This window comes from Strigops habroptila, chromosome 3 (genome assembly GCF_004027225.2).
Source record: "Strigops habroptila isolate Jane chromosome 3, bStrHab1.2.pri, whole genome shotgun sequence".
NCBI classification, from domain to species: domain Eukaryota; kingdom Metazoa; phylum Chordata; class Aves; order Psittaciformes; family Psittacidae; genus Strigops; species Strigops habroptila.
The window spans coordinates 30,561,243-30,576,993 of record NC_044279.2 but is presented as its reverse complement, the minus strand read 5'-3'; the positions used below and the strand labels follow the sequence as shown (position 1 = coordinate 30,576,993).

General features: G+C 40.5%; 1 protein-coding gene across 1 annotated transcript in view; it reads right to left on the bottom strand.

The window, feature by feature from the left end:
• The window catches only part of CNTN1 (contactin 1), a 235,892-nt gene that overhangs the window by 129,378 nt on the left and 90,763 nt on the right, over window positions 1-15,751 (bottom strand). The window contains 1 exon segment of the mRNA XM_030479376.1: window positions 7,806-7,905. The gene's annotated coding sequence lies outside the window, so the exon portion shown is untranslated.

The window sequence follows — 15,751 nt, the reverse complement described above, 5'->3', positions numbered from 1 at the left end:
AGTGTTGCAGCCCTGCCTTTACTGACAATGATATGCAATGTTACACTGTCAGCACCTTTTCATCAAGATGAGAACCTGTTCTCTTCTCCCCTATTTAGTGAATTAATCAATAAACTAAAATTTCATACAGTACATGTGATACCCTTGGGAAGCCAAAAATAGACTGAATGATAAATTTCTTTTCCTGGATTTTTCCATGCTTCTTACGATTAAAATCATGAAGAGAAAATACACTGGAGAGCATTATACATCATTGGTGTCAAGTTATTAATTAGCTAAGTCTAACTATTCCAATGGGAAAGCTTCCCATAGGTTTCAGAACAGCTCTGCCAGTAGGAGGACAGGAGGGGTAACGCTCTTGCTCAGTGTGTTGAAGCTGCCTAGTAAGAGGATAAAGTGCTCAAGCTCAACGGTTGAAATTTCCCAGCAAAAGTGGGGATGAAATGCCCCAACACTAATGCTTGGGGCACTCTGGGGCTGAGGTTAGACACTAAATAACCTCAGAAGAGGGGAGGGAGGAGACAGATCAGGGAGAGCAGACCAGCTCTACAACTAGGATTTGAGAGAGATGGGGGAAGGAAGAAGAAGAAAGTCAGCAGGAACTGATGAATCAGTTTTTCTTGGTGACTTAACTCTGCTGGAGCACATGTGCATGCCCACTGCAGGCTGCCCCAGCAGATTAAATGGAATCGAGCCACACACAGCCTGCTGGAAAGCACAGAGTGCTTTGCTAGTAAAAGGCGAAAAAAAACCCACCCACCACCACTGGAATTCACATAACTCTTGCTTGTGTAAATACCTTGTTCCAAGGTGCTATCGCGATCCACATACTTAGCCACAAAGATGAGTACTAACGGATAGGCTTTCCACTAACACTAGCAGCATGCATATCCTCTTTTCCTTTAGATACTTTTCAACTAGATGCATCAAATCAGGTATGGGAACAGCAAGGGAAGAAAGGAAAAACCAAGTCTAGAGCTCTAAATGGTAAATAGTAGAACATTCCTACTTCCATTGCAGTGTGCATTTCTGGAAAAGATGAAGCATTTGAACCCAATTGGCAAAAGTATTATTTTCTTCTGGAACAGTAGCAGAACCAGCTAACTATTTTCCAGTAGTTTTCACTGCTTCAAGCAGATTATAAAACCAGTAATAAAACAAAGTGCAGAAGTAATTCTACAAATGCAGCTATGATTAAGACAATGCTGTTACCACCACAAATGTGGTAATAGGAATTCCTGATGTCTTAGATTGTGAAAAAAAATATTGAGGAAAGTGAAACACAAATTTGGAACAGCTCCTCTGTGGACACGATTCTGTGACTCTGCCAACAAATGCAGAAATGGTAGAAAGATGAAACCTTAAGGACATTTGTTACAATAAGGGCTCACAAGTTCAGATCATTTGTCCTTTTTTTTTTTTCTTTTTTTGCCTTGAAGTAGTTCAAGATGTCTGAAAAAGCCAGCTGGGGATTTCTTGGGGTCTTAACATTAAAAAAAAAGCAGATTAACATAAGAAATTCTCTTGTCTTCCATGAAAAAAAAGAAGTGTAACTCCCAATGTATGGTGTTACTATAGACAAGAAAAGAGATTATCAGCTATAGTGTTGGCAGTAGTAGCCAGTGAGAAGATCTTGAGCTGTGTGTAATTTATAAGCAGTTCAGGTACAGCTCCTGTGCATGGCTTCTGGCCTCTACGGACAATGTGGTTGCCGAGTTATCTGAAACCTTAGCTGTAGGAGGAAACAACAAACACGATGTGTTGAGGCTGCCATTGCCAATTTATACTGAGCCCCATGAATCCCGGTGCAGGGAAGCAGAGGAGTTTACATTTGTATCCTATTATTTCTATTCATATTGAGCTTCCTTTTGAAGTGTCTGATTCATGCAAAATATAATAAACATATAAGATATGATTGATTGGGTTGCCCGGTCAAATCACAATTGCATAAATGTGATGACGCATAACCAAACACCTTTGGTTATTTTGATGCTTTGATCAATTATTTGATGCTTTGATCAATAGCATCAAATCCCAATCAATGCTATCAGTACATTCATGTACACCTCACTTGTGATTTTAGAATCATAATCATTTACGTTGGAAAAGACCCTATCTTAAATTACTACAAAAAGTAGGCAAAGCTGTGACTAAACAGGCCTTACTCTATTCACATATTGCATGACAAAAAGGCTTCTTATGAGAGCTTCAAAGCCTAGGTCAACCTAAACAATCCTCCAGCCACTCCAATGAGACCACCCCCTGGTAAGATGCGAGGTTCCCCTTCTCCATCCCAAACCCTCTTCCTCCTGCATCCCATTGAAAGACACTGCAGAAATGACATTAATGGAAGCCTGTACTGGTTTCATTCCTATTAAACTACACGTGAATGTAGTGGAAAAGACTCAATTTAAGTTACTCTAAGAAACAGGTTTCCTGAAAGAACTAAAAAAAGTAAAACTAGGTAGAAACTCTTCTGATACCTCCGTCCCATTTGGAAAGATAAAGCAGTCTGCCAGTTCCCAGCTCACAAGCCTTGGCTGAGACTTCTCCCTAGGGCCATCTCTACTTTCCCATCAAAGAGCGCAAGGGAACAGCATGCTCTCTCCCAAAAGGAGGACAAAGACTGGCCAAACTTGTGACCGCTCTGCAGTCATTCCCTGCAGCTATGAAACCCCACTCATCTCCCAGTAAGAACATTTTCAAAGGGGCCCAGTCTTCCAGACCTACAAACTTAAATAAAAAGCATGTTTAGGAAGAGTCCGCTTTCAGCCCCACCATGAAAGGCTACGTTCTTTGGTCCCTAAAAACAGTTGAATCTCCCTCACAGAGTGTAGGCCAGAATTTGGCACAGACTGGCTACAAGTTACTGAAACACTCAGTAAAGCACTTTGTGGTGATGGTCTCTAACATGCAAGCTCATTATTTCGCTGGTCTAATGTGCTAAAAGATTCCATTTATTCAGATGGCAGTGTTTTCCTATAAGGAAATGCAGCCTATGCTCGCTCTCCCAGTGTCTGCTGGGATATAAAAATGATCATCATTACTGTAGCCACATATGGACACTCATTAATACAGTTCTTCATTTTTATCAGTTTATCCAGTCAAATTTTATATTTCATGTCTAACACCATTTTCCGGTCAGTAACAACCAGTATGAAGCCTCGTGACACAAAAATGTCAAGCTGCTGGCGTTCATCTGATGACAAGAGCACCAGAGAGATTTTTTGAGTCTGCTGGGCTTTTCCACATGGAAATAAACAAACAGCCTGAGGATAATTTCATCCCGCAACAGGGTGTAGTGGGAAAAGACTTGTAGTTTATTCATAAGACCATCATTCCCACCCCCTTTGAAGAAGGATTCAGGGTAGGAGATTGGTTGCTGGGCTGAACACAGACAAACACTGTGGTCAGATTGGATTCCACCACCTGGAGGAAAAGCCTGCGTTTGAACTCTCCATCATGAAAGGTTTGCAGATTTCTGTGCTATTCTCTTAATGTAGTCTACCTGCTTCAAACAATAAACCTTGAGGGATAGACTTTGCTGTCTACGACTGTTTTATTTTCTGCCACACTGTTCCACCAGTTAACAAGCCCCTTCCGCACTGCTGCTGTAGAAGGCAGCAGGAATACCTGTACCAGACCCAGGCTTTAAGACACTAAACTGATTTCTAAAATAAAGAATGAGATGTAGCTCAAAAAGCTCAGCTGAAAAACTCTAAATAGTTTCACTAACCTACATTAATCAATGAATTTATAGCTTCCAGCTCAAGAGTCAGGTGAATAATAATTTTTATAAAGTAATCCTTAGTGTGCCAGCCTGTTCTCTTTTTTAGTAAAAATGCTACCAGTAGAAATCCTAAGACATGAACTCCTCTTAACTGTTTCTCCTAAGAGGTTAAAGACCTTGTTTCCAACATACTGAAATATCACTGCACTGTGAATAATGTCTTCAGCAAATGAGATAAGGAGTTTCAGTTCTTTTGATGCTCAGCTAAGTCAAATGAGATTTATGTGCTATCAATGAGTGATGTTTAACCAAATTCACCTCCGTCATCCCTTCACTGTTATTTACAGGGCAATGCAAAGAGAAAGAAAACATGGCTATTCTCAGTTACTGCTGAAAAACTAGCACTCAGGGAACAGATTTGTTGAGTAAGCAGGTATTAAACACAGACACACACATACTAACATTTTTTTTTTGGTATTAAGCAGAGATTATTCATAGCTTACTTGCTTAAAATGATTCTTTACAATTACCAATTTTAACTGTCTGAAGATGCATTCAATCAGTCATAAGTAATCTGATTATTCTCAGTGATCTCTTCACCAACACATTAGGAAAAGCAAAAATAAATAAATGACTAGTAATAGTGTATAACACAGTGAGGTAGGGAAGAAACACTTTTTACTGCGTTACTAATAATTTAGAAGCATGCTCCTGTTAGCAAAGATATATGCAAAAATATTTCCTTATTGCTAATCTACTATTTTGCTTTTGGTACAATCCCATGATCATTTAATACACATTAATTCCTGTTCTTAATTCCTCTTATTAACATGCATTATTTCTGTTTTATTTTTCCAGTAACAAATGAAAACCAATATAGACCAGAACAAACCTTTCCTTTTATTTACCAGAGGCATAACTCAAAAGTCCAACAATGCCACTTTACTGCAACAGGGAGTGAGAACTGATTTGTGATCATTCGAGTTCACACGATGCCCAAAGCATCAGCTCTTGAAGCTTCTTATTTTCCTAAATAGTCACCCCTTCAGTTATTAACTGTACCGAATGGATCTGCTCTGCAGCCTAGAGCAAGAGCAAAATCAATAAAACCTGGTAGCCAGCATCAATTCTCTGATTGCAAATGTATTTATTAGAAGATAATTTTCCAGAATTAAGTCCAAGCTGGTTACAACTTGCAAAGTCACAATTTGAGAAAACCAAGTGCTGTAATTTAACCTTTGATGTTATAATGAGAACGAGAGAGAGAATACCCCGACAGGTTATTAATGAAGACTTCCGTCCACATTAAGCTGCTTTTTTTTGAACAATATCCCTTACTAATCAGATGCTTACAAGACTTTCACTTCTTAAGCCTTTTCTCTGTATAGTATCCTGAATTATTTCTTGGTATTTTAAATTATATAATTACTGAGGAAATTGGGGAGAAGAACAACAGAAAATTCTGCTCTTCCTCTAATTACCTATGTTAACAGCACATGGTTGCTGGGCTGCCTTTGTTTTACTTGCTTTTTATTCAAGCTGTTTTCTCTGTAGTGACTGAAATATTTATATATGCTCCTTTGAAAATCTCAGCCAAAGAGACTAAAGATCACAGTCCCTAGTGAATCCCAATGGGCCCTGAATACCTTTCTCAAATACCTTGGAAAATCCTAGCCATTATTTCTTAGAGAAAATTAGTATTTCCACCTCTTTACCATTTATTACTATATCTTTTTCCTCATTTAACACAGGTAATTTAAATACCTCAGTTTCAATGGGGGGAAAATGAGGATGTTGTTCTAAGATTAACATTCGTCCGGGTCACTATGAGTGTAGCTGCGATGCTTTTTATTTACGACAGTCAAAGAACGTAAGTAATGTTTATTCACTGATACACCTGGAAATAGTAGCAAAGCGCTGAAACAGCTGAGCCATATTTCAATAAACCACATATGCTCTGAATTCAGTATTTGAATGTGTAACCCTTCCCTGTATACGTGTCATTCTCTCTCACAGAAATAGGTTTCCACTATTTTAATTAGTTCCTGCTATTCGCAATGTTATTATTCCCTAATTAACCAAATGAGAGGAGTTCAGGATTTTTTTTTTCTGCTGTTAGCTATTTTCTTTTTTATATCTGTTTTCCTGGTTGAAAGCCTGCTTAATCTGCAAAAATATGCATTTCAGGTGATATTTCATGGCAGAAGCAGAGAAAATACAGTCAATCCTCCACAGCAAATGCAGAATGACTAGCACATTTGCAAGCAGCCAGCTATCGTACACATCTTTCCTGTTACTACTGTGTGAGCTCTTCACTGATGTCACTGCTATCCCCCCAGGTTCCCATGCGCAGAAGTGTGTCTGCACTCACCACACGCGAGATGCAGTGTTTGCCAGGGAGGATTTTTAACATCTCCCTCTCTCTCTTTCCTCTCTAAATGCTCCTCTTCCCTATATGTGTATAGGCTTCATGTCGCTGCAAAAGCTGTTGTGGCTACAGCCAGGGGCCAGTGAGCTCCTCCCAGACCTGCTCTGTGACTCAGCACCCAGCAGGCCTGCAGGATCCCAGGAACTAGCACTGCCTCTCCCCACTAGCTGAATATAGTCCTTATCCCCGAGACAGTCAGCTTTCCCCAGCGTGGGAAGGGTGATGGAAGGATGTATCCCTCGGCAAGAGCAGGTGGGATGCAGCCTGCCAGGGCTAACCTGTACAACAAGGCACGCGCTCCCCCATGGAATGGTGGGCTCAAAAATGTCACGTTTTCAGTTGAGCAATATTAACATAGGCTGATCTCTGGGACAGCAATTTTCCAGCTGATTATTAGGTAATTAACAGCCAAACACACACTGTTCACTGAGGCAGGGGTCTGTATGTGTTTCTGTGCAATGTGGCATAAGGACTCAGGGATCCAAAACTGGCTCATCAGGTGTTACTAGATGTAAATGGAAAATAACGATGTAAACTCGAAATAAAAAGGCATTTAGCCAAGGAATGGTAGCATCCTGTTGTGACTGCCTGTAATACTGACTGGCAATACCCTGCTCCTTCACACAGCAAACAGCTTTCAGGTTTATTAAACCAGCTATTTCTCAATACTCTGTGACAATATGTCTCTAAAAGTATGGGTATATCTTCAAGTTACTGAACACAGAAACCAATCATTTGTACTGTGTTTTCCAAAATATGAAAATCTACAAATGCATAAAATATTAATGATACAGAAATTTTTAAGCATTTATTGTAGTAAATAATTTAATAGGCAAGAGTAATGTAATTTATCTTATCTTCTTGTAAAAGATCATATTTTCACTGTACATCTACATTGGTTAGACAATTTAGTATATCCTAAACTGTCAAATGTGCAAATGAAAAGAATGTAGAATGCTTTTAATTTTTTTTTTTTTTTTTATTTATTTCCAGCAAATTCCTTAATTATCTTTGTATGTAAAATCTCTGACAGTACATAGTTTTGTGAAGGACAATAAGGGCAGGCTTGTCTATTCCCTGAATGACAGCCCAGACTTTTATCCAAAATGTAGCAGTTTGATCATCTTAGTTATTTACAGAACAGCCAAGCAATAGATTCCGGGACTTGTTTTCCCGACACACATTTTACTGTAGCCTGCAAATGTTACAGAAAATGTGCAGATGGGGGGGGGGGGAGGGAGAGGGGGGAGAGAGAAAAAAGTCAATGAAATTTCATTGTCATTATTCAGTTAGGACCTCTAATGAAATAGATCATGTTATTATATTGATCATTTCGGTGGCTGTCCTGCCCCTCCCCACAATGCAGTCATCTATAGCAGATAAAAATTGATCAGAAACGCAGACTCCTGAACAAACTGCAGGATTCAGAAAGTATAACAGAATTTACTCTCAGCAATATTTAAACAATCATTTAAAAACAATCAGACTAGTAGGATCCATGCAGCCATATCCACCCGAGAATCCTGACTCTGCATTCCAGCACAGATATCTGAGTCAATGTAACCACACTGCATCATCATAATCCTGCCTCAGCATACTGCCTCTCCTGCGCTCAAATCCACAAATAAAAAATACCTCTTTTTTTACCTTAGATGGTGAATTCCTGCTTGTCCTTTTGTTCATAATAACTATTCCAAGTTTGTACGTTACAGGGATGGTTACACCAATAAACTTCACAGATCCTCTCCTGCGGCAGAAAGCAAATTAAAAAAAAAAGGCTTCAAACTGTGACCTCAGAGCAAAGCACAGCCGTTAGCATCCCTCAGCCAGCCGTCAGCGGAAAGCAGGTTAGGCAGCAGGAAAACTGGCTCTGTACATGGCTGCAATGCTTTCAAATCAAGCATTCTGTGCTGTAAGCTCAGGGATTTATATCTTCTTAAATAGGCCGTCCCACTCAATGCTGCTTGTGTGCATGAAAATATGAAGCATTTCACTGCAGTCACTTTATGCAAGAAACTACCCCAGTCATCTTTACAATCTCTGTCACTCTGCTCTGAGACTAAAGAATGAGCACAGCATGCATAATTCATGCATTAAAATCTTCTGTGCACTTCCTGCAGCAACTGTTACATCCAGTAATGGGATATTGATCAGCTCATCACTAAAACAATTGGGGCTGGGCAATTGCTTTACTGCAACAAATAATATGCCATCCGAAGTGGGATGCAGGCACAGGCTTCCCCCTGCAGCACTCAAGTGTAACTCCAACATACGTGGCGTGGCATTTACATATTGCAGAGTATTTAATCTGGACTCTGCACTTCTTTGACCTTCTAAAAATGCTGCATTATCTGAGCCTTTTATCTGAAGTCAGTATTCCCTGCAGCCTGTTTCTCCTTTTAACTCTACACAGCATGAGAAGCAAATATGCTTTCCTAACCCCACGTTCACAGCACAGTGAACCTCCAGAAGAGGTTCAAACAGCAGATATAAGTACTTTCTACCCCATGACACATTCCTTGCCCCATATATATCTGCATCTCGTTCGTAGCAGGAAACTAGACCACTCTCACTTGAATCCTTTTATTACAATGCATATATTATATTCTATCTGAATAGAGATGCACGTATACATCATTTTTGTCTAGCACAACTCACATAACTTGTATCTGCCAAATTAATTAAAACAGGTCCCAAAGCTTCTACTTCTTCCCACAGATCTGTACATCTTCTCAGCACACTCCCTTATCTTGCACCCTGTCATTTAAACAAGCCTCATCAACAGTTTACCAACCAGTCTCCAGCAGCCTTTGGGCAGTCCCACCCTTTGACTGCCACATGCTTCTCCCTTCATGCAATAGGAAAACCATGACTGCCACTGCTTCAGAAGAAAAAGATGAGAGACGGAAGGCAGACAAAATGAAAATACTGTAGAGCCACGACTGAGGTGAAACTCCAAAGCAATATTTAAAGATAAAATAACAAGAATCTTTGGTTACCCTGGTGTGGACAAACAGCATAGTCACCAGCATGTGAACCACACAGGCCTGCAGTTTCCTGAAATCAGTGGAATGATTCCTTACTCTTGATGGAATTTGGGTCTGAGCTTTTATCACTAAAATACATCATCATCACTAAAATAAAGAGCTGTTATTGGTTTTACTTGAAAATCAATTCAAGAGGCCAGTAAGACCTATAATAATTATTTCTTCCTGGGATCAAAGACAGTACAATTGGCAAGACAGAAAACCTTGATGAGACTGCAGCATGAACATGCCACATACTGATGAAAATCTGTATCTGGGGTAAACTATCAACTCTCCTGCAATTGTATGCATTCAGTGCCCTCCCAGGTAAGTTAACAGAAAATTGTCTGGAGCAGGAAGGATCTGGCATATGGTCTGGAAACTAGAATGAATAGAGGCTTTTTTCAGAAGAAAATCAGGAAGACATTTTGCTTGGTTTGTCTCTCACCAAAGCAATCCCCATTCAGTATACACAGTATCTATGGTTTTCATTCATGACAAGGCATGCTGATACATTTCAGTGAGCTGGCAAGGGTGTTGCCAAGAAATTACCATATACCTTCCTGGTATGTCCTTTCTCAACAGCTACCAAGGCTATAATACCATAAAAGTTAATCTCTACTTTGTGACACATCAGAAACAGCTGTTCAGGTTATCAAATTCTTCACCCATTACTATACCCTGAGTGCTGGGTCACAATCATCTCTGACAAGCATTAAACTAGAAGTTACAAGCCATATCAGAAAACGTGATGTTGCAAACCTGTCTGATTAATTAATCATATTAGAATGGGAATAAACCTCCCAGAGATGAGATTCGTGCCCCAGGTCATGCAATCCCCATGAGCTTGCTCTGATCTTACTCTTGATCGGTTTTAAGTGGCAAGTTTACTGGGAAAAACATGCTCATATAGGCACTGCAGACTAGCTTATCCTATGCTTACCACTACAGTGGACATCTGCCACTTCTTGCTATGTTGGGATTAAGCTCCAGACAAAGATGTCTAAATTTGGATTGTTAGCAGTGCATGCCTACACACAAGGAAGGTGCCCATCATCTGTCAGAAGACTGTTAGAACCTCTTTGGCTGTCCAACTCTTGCAATCTATTTAAGGGTGAGTCGAATCATTCCCATCTCCATTGACTAGTCAAAGGAAAACTAGAAGCGTTGGGGAAAAAAGTAAGTCTTCCCTCCAGTACAGAACTTCATAAGAAGCACAGACAATAAAAACAGAAACCAGTGCCACTTTGGAAGATCACAAAGATAAGAAAGGTTTTACTGTTTGTATGGACAAAGTCTAGAAACTGGGCAAATTAGTGTTTTATTGAAGTTACTGGTGTCAGCAAACACAAATATGGGTGTTTGTTATAGGTGCATTTCACCACATTGAAGTACTGCTTATGTATTTCACTGTGTTAGACATGTATCCCAAAGAAATCTGACAATCCATGCTGATGGAACATTAGCCTTCTCTGTGTGCGTATTTGTATTTTTTAGCATTCACTGATTTGCCAGTGATGAAAAATATGTAATGAAAATGCCCTGCTCTCCTTGCTTTATTACTCTGGTTGACAATTCTAATATAAATTATCATACCAGAAATTCACATTCTTGCTATGTCTAGGTAGAAATTGGAAGCTCACAGGCTTAAACACAGAGATTTACTCTTCATCATGAATATCTGTTTCAGTACAATACACATAGCTTCCCAGCTCTCCTGGCACATCACCCTTTCAAAGTAGAAACTCCAGACTTGGGAACCTTTTAGCCAATTTGAAACGTGAAAGTGCTCATGGGTCTGGAAGGTTTTCAGATATGCTACATAGTGGACTGTCAGGTAGTCTCAACCACACTGAATCATTTCTAGCAGAAATTCTCTATAATCTGAGAGCACGAAGCTGTTTAATGCAGCCATTTCTCGTAGATGTCTTACAAATCTTCATTTTATTTCTCTAACTAGCTGATCCAATCCCACTGTTTCATGCACGTCTTTCTATTATTCTTTTGTTCTTCTCCCATACTGTAGTCTAACCCTGTCCTTGGTTCACAGAATCATAAAATCTTTTAGGTTTGAAAAGACCTTCAAGATCATCATTAATAAGACTGCCAAGTTCACCACTAAACCATGTCCTAAGCATCACTTCTCATCACCAACACCTTTCTCTTCTGCCTCCCTTCTTACACTGAGCAAAAGCTCTATTCTTCCACAACAAATTAATTCTGTTCTTCACATTTTCTAGGTAGAAAAATCTTATTCTACCATTTATCACACCCACAATGACTGTCACTTTGACTCCAGTTCTCAAATCCTCCTATCTCTACTTCTCTTTCCACGTGCCTATTTCTCCAACAGAAATCTGACAACACAACTTGATTTTTATTTCCTTCATTTTCCCTACTTCATCCTTGAGGCACAGAAAATGCTTGTGCTCAGTACTGCTATATGTTCCACCCTCCATAGAGCCACAGCTCTCTCACATAGTTTCATGATTTCCTTCAGAAACTTGTTTCCTCCTCCCTGCCTGCTTTCATTCTCTTCCCATTCTCACTGTTTTAATCCTTTCACAAAGACAAAAACTCCCTAGTGTTTCCCTTAGCCTCACTGGCTTTTGCAGCCACCATTACATCTTCCTGCTTGCTTTCAACTCTACATAGCTTTAAAACTACCACATGAAGTTCCTCTCCTTCTTTCCTCCTGGCTTTTACCTTTTGCACTCTAACGTAGAAGCTCTTGAAATCTCTTAGCATTTGTAGTTATCCAGACCTCAGGAGCTCGGCTTATTTTTCATTCTTCCTGACATGCCAACAGTTTTTCATGGTTAGTTTTCGCTTCTGAACTTTTGGCTGCCTCTCCAACTTTGCTCTGGACGTCATTCAGAGGAACAACTTCATGCTTTTTTCTATGCTCTGTGGAGAATTACTTGGTCTTCTTCCCTCTTAACACTTTACTCTGCTACAATCTCACCTATAAACACAGTGTCAACTACCATCTCTTCTTTGGATGCTACACCTCCACTCCAATACAACCACCTCTTTTCAAATTGGTACCTCAGCCCGTATTTCTGACACTGTAAATTCAGGCATCAGCTTAAACTCAACATAGCCGAATTGGGGATTATATTAACCCTCCCTATCCTGCCAGAACCTTCCTAAATCACTGTGTACAGTGACACTATCTAGCCCCAAATTTAAGACAAATGTCTGAATGTTATCTCCGAACCACATCATCCTTAGGTCACCAAATCCAGACCAAGTCTTGCAGAATCTTTCTGCACAATATTTCTCATACACAATATTTCATTATGCACTTAATTAATATCCTTGTCCAGATCCTCATCATCTCAGGACTATTAATACAACATTTTTTCCTCTGGCCTGAACAAACACAGCATCAAACCTGAGTGCTACTGCAAGGACTGTTCTTCTGGTGCATCACTGACTGTGTGACCTCTCCCCTTGCATCCTTCCACTCCCTTCTTTGTCATCTCAAATACAAGCAACTTCATGTTCCCTTCCATGGACTGCTCTCATTAGTATTCTCACTTGGTACCGAACAGCCAACTTACAATTAGTCATTAGCCCCTTGTTAAATTTTCAGTCAAGCACTTCTATGTTTCCTCCCATTACACTTCACGCTTTGGAAGAACTCTCTGCAACACCTGCAAACTCACTGCATTGCCCTCCTCCAAATCCTTTCTTAAATATTCTTTGCTATCGTAATTACAAAAAAATTGACGGCACATAGGCTGCTCAGGAAAACTGAGACCACTATCTATCCTCATGGCTGATTTTCTTTCACTGTTTCTTTGCAATTCCCCATCTGTCTTTGCCTTTTATGTTATACTTTCACTCATAATTTCTTAAGAGTAATTCTCACTAGAAGAGGGACAAACTTTTTAGTTTGTTTGTTCAAAGGGGTCTCTGGTTGATGACTGTGGCTTTTCAGTACAACACTACTCAGCAGTACCAAAGGGCATAGGAGACTGAGAATCTTACAGCAGTTACCTAATCGAACCTGGGGAGTCAGGAGAAGAATTTGTGCCAGTCCACAGTTCCTATTGTGGACTTGTATGAGGCTGAATGAAACCAAGGGTGTCAGTTCAGTCATTTAAGCTGAAAATGTGACTTTGTAGTTCTATGGACCACTTTGCTACCGATACTTAAACATGTTCCCCAACAAAACAATTGCTTGTTCTGCTTTACTGTTTAAGTCAGTGTTCTGAAATATTGAAGATACCAATTAATTATATGAAAATGCTTTAATAATTGTTCTGAAACAATCAAAATATTTAATACAATTACATAAATTGTATGCCAATATAATTGTCTGTACTACATATATTATACTGTACCTTATTATATACCACAGGTTTAAATATCATTCTACATATTATATAGTTATAAAAAATAATAACAACAATAGTTATTATTATGCTAGACTACAGGCTACTATATATATCTGCCATATTTCAGGTGTAAAAGAGATTCTGTATATACTGAGAAAAATGCCATTCTTTATGTTCACATGTTTTATATGAAATCTAAGCCTTTCTTCTCCTTCTGTGGAGGTCCTCAATATGAGGCAGTTGTTACTCAAAACATCACTTGACTTTCAAGAGCTAGCCACACATACAGAGCTGGAGACAGTACTATGCTCATGTTCTCGTAGGTCTTTGGTTTCAAACAGCAACAAAGGCTATATTCAAGATAACAGACAAAACTTCCGTCCAAACGCTTTCCCACACTTACAGAGTGATTTATTTTAAATCACTGCTGCTCCAAAAACAGCATGAAGTGCAGCATGACTTGCTGCAGTATATCCCTCTACAGACTGTAGTACTAATGGGAAACTGCTGTTCTACAGGTCTTTTCTTCACCTGGGTTTCTAGCCACGTCATTCTCCTCAGGCCAAAAGCCCAAACCCACTACAGACTGAACTTCTGCATGCATTTTGAGCTCTTGTGCTCAGCAAAAACTTTTTGATATGATCTTTTCCTCCATCTTCATTAATGCTGGTTTTGCACTCTACTGTGTGTGCTTCCTCTATGATGTTTCTGACCTCTGAATCGATTTTTCTGACCATCATTAGTTCAGAACTATCTTCATTCAGTTTATTGGTCCTCGTTCATCACACTAACAACTTACATCACTGGATAAACAAAGCAAGCTCTTATACTTGACCCAGTAGCAATTCCCTGTTGGGCTGCCCGGCTTTCAAGTCAGACCCTTCTGATATCCTCATCCAAAGAGGGATCCAAAAATTCAGGGAACATCACAGGAATCAACTGAGTTATGTGTTTTGGTGAAAAGTGGAAAAAGACGAATATCCATTACTGTGCGCAGAAATTCAAGGTCAGTGCCTGTGCAGAGCATAGCAACAAGTTCAGGGCTGCCAGCTCTTTGAGCATGCAGCTCAAGCCAATGAATGTTTCCAGTTGACTGAAATGCTTTAACTACAAGCTGTTTACCATACAAACTAGAGACAAACTGCTGCATTCAAAGATGCTGATGGGGTTGCTCTGAAAAGGGTTGGGCGGGAGGGGGCTGCTGGATGAAGGCAAGGGCATAGGCAGCTGGGGCCACGGGCAGCCCCTCGTCCCAGAGCACAAGCTCGTGGCTCCTGAACACACAGTGTGGGGCTGGGCTGATTGCAACTGTGACAGCCGTGGACTGGGATCACCGGACAAAGCTATTGTGACGGGGCAGGTCTGAGGTCTTGCCAAGATGGGAAGGGGGCAGGGTAGGGATAGAGGTGGCAGGGTGCCCGGCCAGACACAAGTGCAGCTGAAACAGTGCAGGCAATGCCCCAGGCAAGGCCAGCCTAAAGCAGATCCTAGACGAAAGGCTTCTCACAGCTTTCCTACAAATCTAATCCCAGGCTATACAGCTCCACTATTTGAGCTGGGCTGAACACTGGGAGGTAACTCCATGGAGGAGGAAGGATCCACACAGCCTGCTGGTGCTCTCAGGATCCTGACATCTACTGCGAGCAGGAATGAAAAACAATGAGATTTTCCCGGAAGACTGGCAGGAGAGGGGGAGCAATAAAAAGAAATACACAAAAGAAGTGTGAGGCTTGGTCAAGAGCTATGGGAACAGAAGCTATGGAAAGAGTGCAGAACTGAAACGTCAACCAAAAACATCAAGGACATCAGCAGAACAGCAAGAGGAGGGCCAATGAGCAGGCAAGTAAAACATGGAGAGGGCACACAAACATGGGGAGGCAGATGTGATAAAACTGGGTGGAAGTGAATAACGGGAGAGAGTCAATGGCAGCCTGGGTACAGCTCAATGGACAGAGAGCCAACAGGGTGGTCAAGGCTAAAGTGAGGAGCAAGAAGGATTCGAGGCAGTAGCACTGCCTGTCACACAGTTTATCTTCTTTTGCCTCCTGGTTTCATACAACTATGGTGGTGATTTTTTCTATCTATCTGTAAAATGCTCTGGAGCATAACATGTGTCAGAAGGGAGAGACTGGCAGTGGCTGCTGTGCCTCTCTGCCTGCCACAGCAGGCCACTCTGCTGAAGTGTACCAAGCCAACTCCAGAGACTCTGGTCCCAATTCAG